This window comes from Leptodactylus fuscus, chromosome 1, assembly GCF_031893055.1.
Source record: "Leptodactylus fuscus isolate aLepFus1 chromosome 1, aLepFus1.hap2, whole genome shotgun sequence".
NCBI classification, from domain to species: Eukaryota; Metazoa; Chordata; class Amphibia; order Anura; family Leptodactylidae; genus Leptodactylus; species Leptodactylus fuscus.
Genome location: NC_134265.1, coordinates 117,706,527 through 117,715,666, shown reverse-complemented (window position 1 = coordinate 117,715,666; position 9,140 = coordinate 117,706,527).

Genomic DNA, 9,140 nt, shown 5'->3' with positions numbered 1-9,140 from the left:
TGAATTTGCCCAAACTGGGCTGTTTAGAGGCTCCCTCCACCATGAATTGGTCCAAACTGGGGTTTTTAGAGGCTCCCTCCACCATGAATTGGTCCAAACTGGGCTGTTTAGAGGCTCCCTCCACCATGAATTGGTCCAAACTGGGGTTTTTAGAGGCTCCCTCCACCATGAATTGGTCCAAACTGGGATGGTTAGAGGCTCCCTCCACCATGAATTTGCCCAAACTGGGCTGTTTAGAGGCTCCCTCCACCATGAATTTGCCCAAACTGGGCTGTTTAGAGGCTCCCTCCACCATGAATTGGTCCAAACGGGTTTTTAGAGGCTCCCTCCACCATGAATTGGTCCAAACTGGGGTTTTTAGAGGCTCCCTCCACCATGAATTTACCCAAACTGGGCTGTTTAGAGGCTCCCTCCATCATGAATTGGTCCAAACTGGGCTGGTTAGAGGCTCCCTCCACCATGAATTGGTCCAAACTGGGTTTTCTAGAGGCTCCCTCCACCATGAATTGGTCCAAACTGGGCTGGTTAGAGGCTCCCTCCACCATGAATTGGTCCAAACTGGGCTGGTTAGAGGCTCCCTCCACCATGAATTTGCCCAAACTGGGCTGTTTATAGGCTCCCTCCACCATGAATTTGCCCAAACTGGGCTGTTTAGAGGCTCCCTCCATCATGAATTGGTCCAAACTGGTGTTTTAGAGGCTCCCTCCACCATGAATTGGTCCAAAATGGGTTTTTTAGAGACTCCCTCCACCATGAATTGGTCCAAACTGGGCTGGCTAGAGGCTCCCTCCACCATTAATTGGTCCAAACTGGGCTGGTTAGAGGCTCCCTCCACCATGAATTTGCCCAAACTGGGCTGTTTAGAGGCTCCCTCCATCATGAATTGGTCCAAACTGGGCTGGTTAGAGGCTCCCTCCACCATGAATTGGTCCAAACTGGGTTTTTTAGAGGCTCCCTCCACCATGAATTGGTCCAAACTGGGCTCGTTAGAGGCTCCCTCCACCATGAATTGGTCCAAACTGGGTTTTTTAGAGGCTCCCTCCACCATGAATTGGTCCAAACTGGGCTGGTTAGAGGCTCCCTCCACCATGAATTGGTCCAAACTGGGCTGGTTAGAGGCTCCCTCCACCATGAATTGGTCCAAACTGGGGTTTTTAGAGGCTCCCTCCACCATGAATTGGTCCAAACTGGGGTATTTAGAGGCTCCCTCCACCATGAATTTGCCCAAACTGGGGTGTTTAGAGGCTCCCTCCACCATGAATTTGCCCAAACTCTGCTGGTTAGAGGCTCAATCCACCCTGATTTTCAAAACAAATGTTGGTGCCAACCTCAACTTACTACAAGGGCCAAATTCACTGCTGGTGACAAGCTCTCCTCACTGCAAGTGCCAAATACACATGTTTCAAGGTGTTTTCCTACTGTCAGAGAGGTGGTATTGAGTGTGTAAAGTGTGTAGTTGTTAGGCTGTGATGTTGGGGTAATAGAGGGTCTTTGGTGTGTTAGATGCCCCCAGACATGCTTCCCCTGCTGTCTCAGTGTCATTCCAGAGGTGTTGGCATCATTTCCTGGGGTGTCATAGTGGACTTGGTGACCCTCCAGACACGGATTTGGGTTTCCCCCTTAACGAGTATCTGTTCCCCATAGACTATAATGGGGTTCGAAACCCGTTCGAACACACGAACATTGAGCGGCTGTTCGAATCGAATTTCGAACCTCGAACATTTTAGTGTTCGCTTATCTCTAGTCATAACAGTGACCCTACTGGGTTCCGTGTGAAAGGCATTGATTCCATCCATACTTCAGTTCATGGTGGTAATTTGAAACGTAGGCTTGCGCATTGTGAAGCCCAATGGATTTGGACCCACGGGACACTTGTTCCCCAGGGCCTAAATGAATCTTTAAATTACGGTGTGTTCTTGTAAGTCCTTATTGGTGCTGTTGCTCTCTCCTTAAGTAATTCCCGTTTGGTGTTGGGTGTTGTGTTTATATATCAGGATTACTTTTTTATTACTTGATTTTATTCAAATTTTTTCAGTTTATTTTCCTTTCTAGTTTATCCTGTTCTTCTTGTATGTCAACTTATCTTTTGGACCGTTTACTCATATCGATGCTACTACTTACATATGTATGCGATGAACTCTATGCTTCACCATCCATCGCTTTCTAACACAAGAAGAATGTGGTGGATCCAGTTGAGATGATCTGTTAAAATATGATCATTTTTGTATATTTTATTTACTGTCACAGTGGTTTACTATATCTATTGTTGCACCTCTTATATATTTTTTCATTTTTTTTTTATATATAATTTTATTTTTCATTATTCTTCACGATATTTAGCAATATTCCTTATTGTATTAACTGTATATAGTGCACTTATTTTTTTCACTGTTCTCCTATTCTTATCTTATTTTTCTTCTTTTTGGCATTCTCCTTTCTCTTGTATATTCAGCTGATGCGGTCACATGATTATTGATACGGCCTTTCCATTATATGCTGTCTGTGGCTTACTGCTGGGCAGCGTGGTCATGTGACTTCTGTCACATATTTTTCTGTATGTATCCGCCCACCCCCGGCCTCTCTGGGTGGTGCCGCGGTCACGTGACTGAATAGTCACGTGATGCCGTGGCCCGCGGCACCATGTCTGGGGACACCCTTCTCTGTATGTACGTACGGGCTTTACTATTGGTATTACAACATCTCTTTGTGGCCACATCATCTTTATTTTCTCCTCCCCCTCACATGTTATGCATCCTTATCTGCGATTGGTCCATCATTGGCATATATCTCTGTTTCTGTAACCCTGACTCCGCCCCCGGAAGAAGGCAGCGCCGAAAAGCGCGTTGAGGTAGTGTCTCCCCTGGTCTTGGTCACCATCTGCACGTTTATTATGGGTATGTGCCATTGTCATTGTTCCTCCTTTTCTACCTCATTGCACTCTATGCTGATTACAAGATACCTGCCATAGACTTTTTTGTGGCTTCACAATTTCTTTGTTAGTTTATTGGTATCATTATTTCCCATGCTTACCTTATCTCCGCTTGGCCATATATATCTGTACATGAGTCATTGATTTGATACTGTAATTTTCATTGTGTAGCTCTCTTTATGGTTTTTATGTCAGTGTAGTATATTTATCATTATTTACATGGGTACTTGACCTTCTCTGACATTATATGTATTTGAGCTTTCACTTTTTTACAACTTCATATGCACGACTTTGACTTTGCTATTTATTGGCCTGTAAGTTACTTGCATGGTTTACCCTAAATACCCTGTTATTTATTTGGGAACTACACTAGGGCAGACCTTGTTTTGTCTGTTGGTATTCATACTTTTTGCTTTACCTTTTATATTGTATTAATAAAGTTATTAAATTTTTATTATCCCATTTATGTTGAGTATTCCTTCCAGCTTTTTTGTGTTTTAGTATTGTCCAAATTCTGGTTGTAGGAATACATTGTGCACTTTGTGACCTGTACAGAAGGAACATGGTAGGCTATAACAATCTTGATGTTCTTTAGGGTGCATTCACACGGAGTTACGTCCTGCAAGATTTGGCACGTGTACGCCGCGTGACCCTTTGCGTGCCGTACACGCTCCCATTAATTTCAATGGGAGCGGGGATCGTATGCGCCGCGCTAGTTTGCGGCCGTGAATAAATGCACGGCCGCAAACTAGCGCGGCGCATACGATCCCCGCTCCCATTGAAATGAATGGGAGCGTGTACAGCACGCAAAGGGTCACGCGGCGTACACGTGCCAAATCTCACGGGACGTAACTCCGTGTGAACGAGGCCTTAGATGTCATGTTTGTAGTGCATGTCATTTTTAATGTAGAGTGAACGCCATAAAAAAATTATGATTAGAGATGAGCGAGTTGTATTCGATCAAGTAGGTATTCGAATGAATACTACGGTATTTGAAATATTCGTACTCGATCGAATACTACTAGCTATTTGCAGTAAATATTTGATTCAGAACCAGCGTTGATTGGCCGAATGCTATACAGTGTATATAACGCTGGTTCATCCTTGGTAGGAGCAGGCAGCTTGCTGTTACGAGGGAGCTGAATTTTTCTCATAGGAATGAATTGACCAGAGTTGATTGGCCAGTGTACAGCATTCGGCCAATCACACTGGTTCTGCCGGAGGCTCGTCTATGAGGAGGCAGAGTCTAAGATTGGACCACAGCAGTCTCAATTGTGGTCCGATTTTAGACTCCACCTCCTCACAGACGAGCCTACAGCATTACCAGCATTGATTGGCCGAATGCTGTACACTGGCCAATCAACGTTGGTCAATGCATTCCTATGACAAAAATGTCAGCTGCCTCGTAACAGCAAGCTGCCAGTTCTCCTGACTAGCAAGGACAAGCCTGCTGCAGAACCAGCATTGATTTGCCACAGGCTTGTCTTTGCTAGTTGGGAGAGCTGGCAGCTTGCGGTTAAAAGGAAGCTTACTTTTTATCAGCGCAACTACAAACGCTGTGCAGTTAAAGCGTCCGTGCGCTTTAACTGCACAGCACTCCTCTTAAACACTCTCCTCCTGCTATTTGTGGACTTGGTGACTCTCCTTTAGTTGATTAGTGGTTTTTCCTGAAACGAGCATTTTTTCCCATAGACTATAATGGGATTCGATATTCGATCGAGTAGTCTAATATTGAGGCTCTGCTCGAAATGAATATCGAATCTCGAATATTTCACTGTTCGCTCATCTCTAATTATGATACAATTGTGTGTTACTTCACATAGACCCTCAAAACACGTAAATGAAAGCTAATGAAAACATTATATTTACTCCAAAATGGTGGCAAAGCAAAGTACAATTTGTCACACAAAGAATAAACCCTCCCCATTGTCCTAAAAGGGTTAATACTTTTTATACCTTGTAGCTCTGACCATGGCTGTGGCTAAACTTGCATGAAAAATACTGTTTAACATTCTACTTTTTATCTGTGTTTGCACAGATACCAATTGGTTAAGCTTTGATGAACATTTCGGTAAGAGGAAAGAATCCATTCGGTCTTGACTTCACCTCCTGGTCACTTACACATTAGATTTAGGTAAAGTTTTCTTACATTACTGTATAGAAGTAAAATTATAGCTGTCATGGGCAATAGAAGGCTTCATGAGGGACCAGTTTTCATTTTTCGCCTTAGAAAGTTTTATAAACAACTCTCCTATCAGATAGGTTAATATCAGTTTTACTCATTATTAATAAATGTACTTAGTGTATTATATCCAGGGCTGGTTGTGGGGGTGGCAAACTGGGTAATTGCCCAGGGCCCCAGTTCCCAAAGGAGCCCCCAGGATCCGGAGTAGCCTGATGCTCCGGATCCCGGGAGCTTCACAGCTGTATTGGGGTGCAGTTTAGTTCTATGACTGAAAGAGCAGCTCCCTGCTCTGCCAAATTAGACCGCCGGTAGCGCAAAGGACATTGCCGCGCAAGTGGCGTGATGAAGTCACTGCATCGCGCCACCTCTGCCACTACTATTATCTATAATGGAGGAGCTGTTTTATATAAGGAACGCTTTTATAAGAGAGAAATTATTATATATAAGGAGTGCTATTATAAGGTGGGACCTATATATATAATTGGGGCTACTACAGGAGAGGAACTTTATATATAAGGCTAGCCGTTATAAGAGGAAGACTGTTATACAGTATATAAGGGGCTAGTATGTATAAGGGGGACATTATATGGGCAATTATTATAATGTGGTCTCTTTTATTTATAAGAGGGAATCTTTATAAGGTGGGTATTATTAAAGGGGCTATTTTTAAGGGGGAACTATTATTTATAAGAGGGCTAATATTGATAATGTGGACTATTATTTTATAAGGTAAACCATTATTTATGAAGTGGGCTATTAGTGATAAGGGGGAACTATTACTGATATGGGGAACTGTTTATAAGCAGGGACTATTATTTTTATAAGGAGGTGCTATAATAACTGATGAGGAGATGCGAAAATCTTTTAGGCGGTACAAAGGTGGTTATTGTGTAGTGAGCGTAAGAGGGGGTGCATGTTACTGTTTAGAAGGCAGAAAAGGGGCTTTATTAATATAATAGTGCTGTTGGTATATCAGCATTTGGGGCCCCACTTTTAATTTTTCTTAGGGCCACAGTTTGTCTAAAACTGGCCCTGATTGTGTCTCAACATATTATGTAACTGGCATCTTAGCATTATTATACCTATACTTATATCATGCAAAGGAGAAATACTACCAGTAAAATTGTATTATTGCAAGGTATGCATAGTAAATCTCTTCTGTTTCTATCATCCTTCCGGAGACAGCTCAATAGAATTGGTTTCATTAATATTGACAATGGCTGATTATAATTTTATCTGAAGGCCTGAAAACCCCCAAATCTCATTTATATGTGACCTTGACAGTTATGTTTACTGAATGAATTACTCCCAGATCATTGCATGAAGACTCATTATCTGAGAGGTATACCTAACCAATATGATTGCACCTCAATACCAAAAATAAAGTGACAGAATCTAACAATAAGAAAATTACTGCCCAGCATAATATAACAAAATATGTCATTGTTTTTGTAAAGTAGTAAATTGTACTCAGTATTGGTTTCATTCATGAACTTGCAAGTTTACAAATATATTATTTAATGCCTATTAAAGTCAGCTCAAAGAAGAGCTGAATGAAGCCATGCCAACAAGAACTACCGTTTTTGCTTTTTAATTGGTAGACCATGACTTTGGATATGGGCAGTGGCGTAACTAGGAATGGCGGGGCCCCGTGGCGAACTTTTGACATGGGGCCCCCCCAACACCGAAGATCTCGACCGAGTCCCTCCTACGCATTCCTGCGCGCTCTATTATGTTCCATAGTGGCCCCTGCACACAGTATTATACCCAATAGTGGCCCCTGCACACAGTATTATACCCAATAGTGGCCCCTGTACACAGTATTATACCCAATAGTGGCCCCTGCACACAGTATTATGTCCCTTAGTGGCCCCTACAGGACTAAATACTGTCACCGCTGACCGCTATACCAGGACAAATTGTGGATAAAAAAATCTGGTCATGTGCATTACAATTTAGTAACTCCATGTGCCTCATATTAATAGCAGTTAACCCCATCATCTCCCTCACATTAACCCCTGTGTGCCTCACCATAAGAGTTACTGATATGTGAGAGACATGGAGGTAATAATAAAGTATCTTCATTATTATTACCCCCATATGTCTCACATATCAGTAACTCTTATGGTGAGGCACACAGGGGTTAATGTGAGGGAGATGATGGGGTTAACTGCTATTAATATGAGGCACATGGAGTTACTAAAACACAAGTAATCACCCCATATGCCTGACATTAATAAGTAACCCCAGTACGTACCTGTGTAGCTTTAGTTTCATTTTCCTTCTTCCTTTCTTCCTCCAGTGCAGGACGGCAGGAGCCCCGCCTCCTCCTCTCATTGGTGGGCAGAGGACAGCAGAGAAAGGGAGGGGGGAGTGAGGGGGAACATCCTGAAGCGCTGACAGGAGCCAGAGCTGCAGCTCCTGTGTCTCAGCCGTTGCTGCAGCTTTGGGGCCCCCTGTTGGTGGAAAGTATTCCACCAACAGGGGGCCCCGATCATTATACTCGGGGGTCCGAAAAGACCTCCGAGAATAATGATAGCAGCGGTAGCAGCTGTCACCGGGCCCCTAATGTCCCGGGCCCTGTGGCAGCTGCTACCGCTGCTATGGTGGTAGTTACGCCACTGGGGATAATACACACAGTGATCAGTGGCGTAACTAGGAATGGCGGGGCCCCGTGGCGAACTTTTGACATGGGGCCCCCCGACACCGAAGATCTCGACCGAGTCCCTCCTACGCATTCCTGCGTGCTCTATTATGTTCCATAGTGGCCCCTGCATACAGTATTATACCCAATAGTGGCCCCTGCACACAGTATTATACCCAATAGTGGCCCCTGCACACAGTATTATACCCAATAGTGGCCCCTGCACACAGTATTATACCCAATAGTGGCCCCTACAGGACTAAATACTGTCACGTCACCCGCTGACTGCTATACCAGGACAAATTGTGGATAAAAAAATCTGGTCATGTGCATTACAATTTAGTAACTCCATGTGCCTAATATTAATAGCAGTTAACCCCATCATCTCCCTCACATTAACCCCTGTGTGCCTCACCATAAGAGTTACTGATATGTGAGAGACATGGAGGTAATAATAAAGTATCTTCATTATTATTACCCCCATATGTCTCACATATCAGTAACTCTTATGGTGAGGCACACAGGTGTTAATGTGAGGGAGATGATGGGGTTAACTGCTATTAATATGAGGCACATGGAGTTACTAAAACACAAGTAATCACCCCATATGCCTGACATTAATAAGTAACTCCAGTACGTACCTGTGTAGCTTTAGTTTCATTTTCCTTCTTCCTTTCTTCCTCCAGTGCAGGACGGCAGGAGCCCCGCCTCCTCCTCTCATTGGTGGGCAGAGGACAGCAGAGAAAGGGAGGGGGGAGTGAGGGGGAACGTCCTGAAGCGCTGACAGGAGCCAGAGCTGCAGCTCCTGTGTCTCAGCCGTTGCTGCAGCTTCGGGGCCCCCTGTTGGTGGAAAGTATTCCACCAACAGGGGGCCCCGATCATTATACTCGGGGGTCCGAAAAGACCTCAGAGAATAATGATAGCAGCGGTAGCAGCTGTCACCGGGCCCCTAATGTCCCGGGCCCCTAATGTCCCGGGCCCTGTGGCAGCTGCTACCGCTGCTATGGTGGTAGTTACGCCACTGGATATGGGATGTCCCTCACTCCTACCTAAAACCACCCAAACTACGGTAAATAATGACTTTGGAATAAATGCACAAAACACTTTATTTTGGTTGTCAAAATGGCCACAGCTTTATTAAACTCACAGAAGTAAAATAATGACAGAACGAGTCAGGTGAAGTGCTAGACCATTGGGATTCACGAATACTGTGAGATCCCCAGCTGTCTGACATACAGCAACCGGACAGACAGCAATAAATAAATAAAGGGGGGCAGCACACTCCGGCTTGCAATTCTAGCAGAGCCAGTACACTTTAAGGGCACCAACGACCCTGTGCTTAACCACTGTGCCCGCCCCTGGATGACGTTACTATTACGACA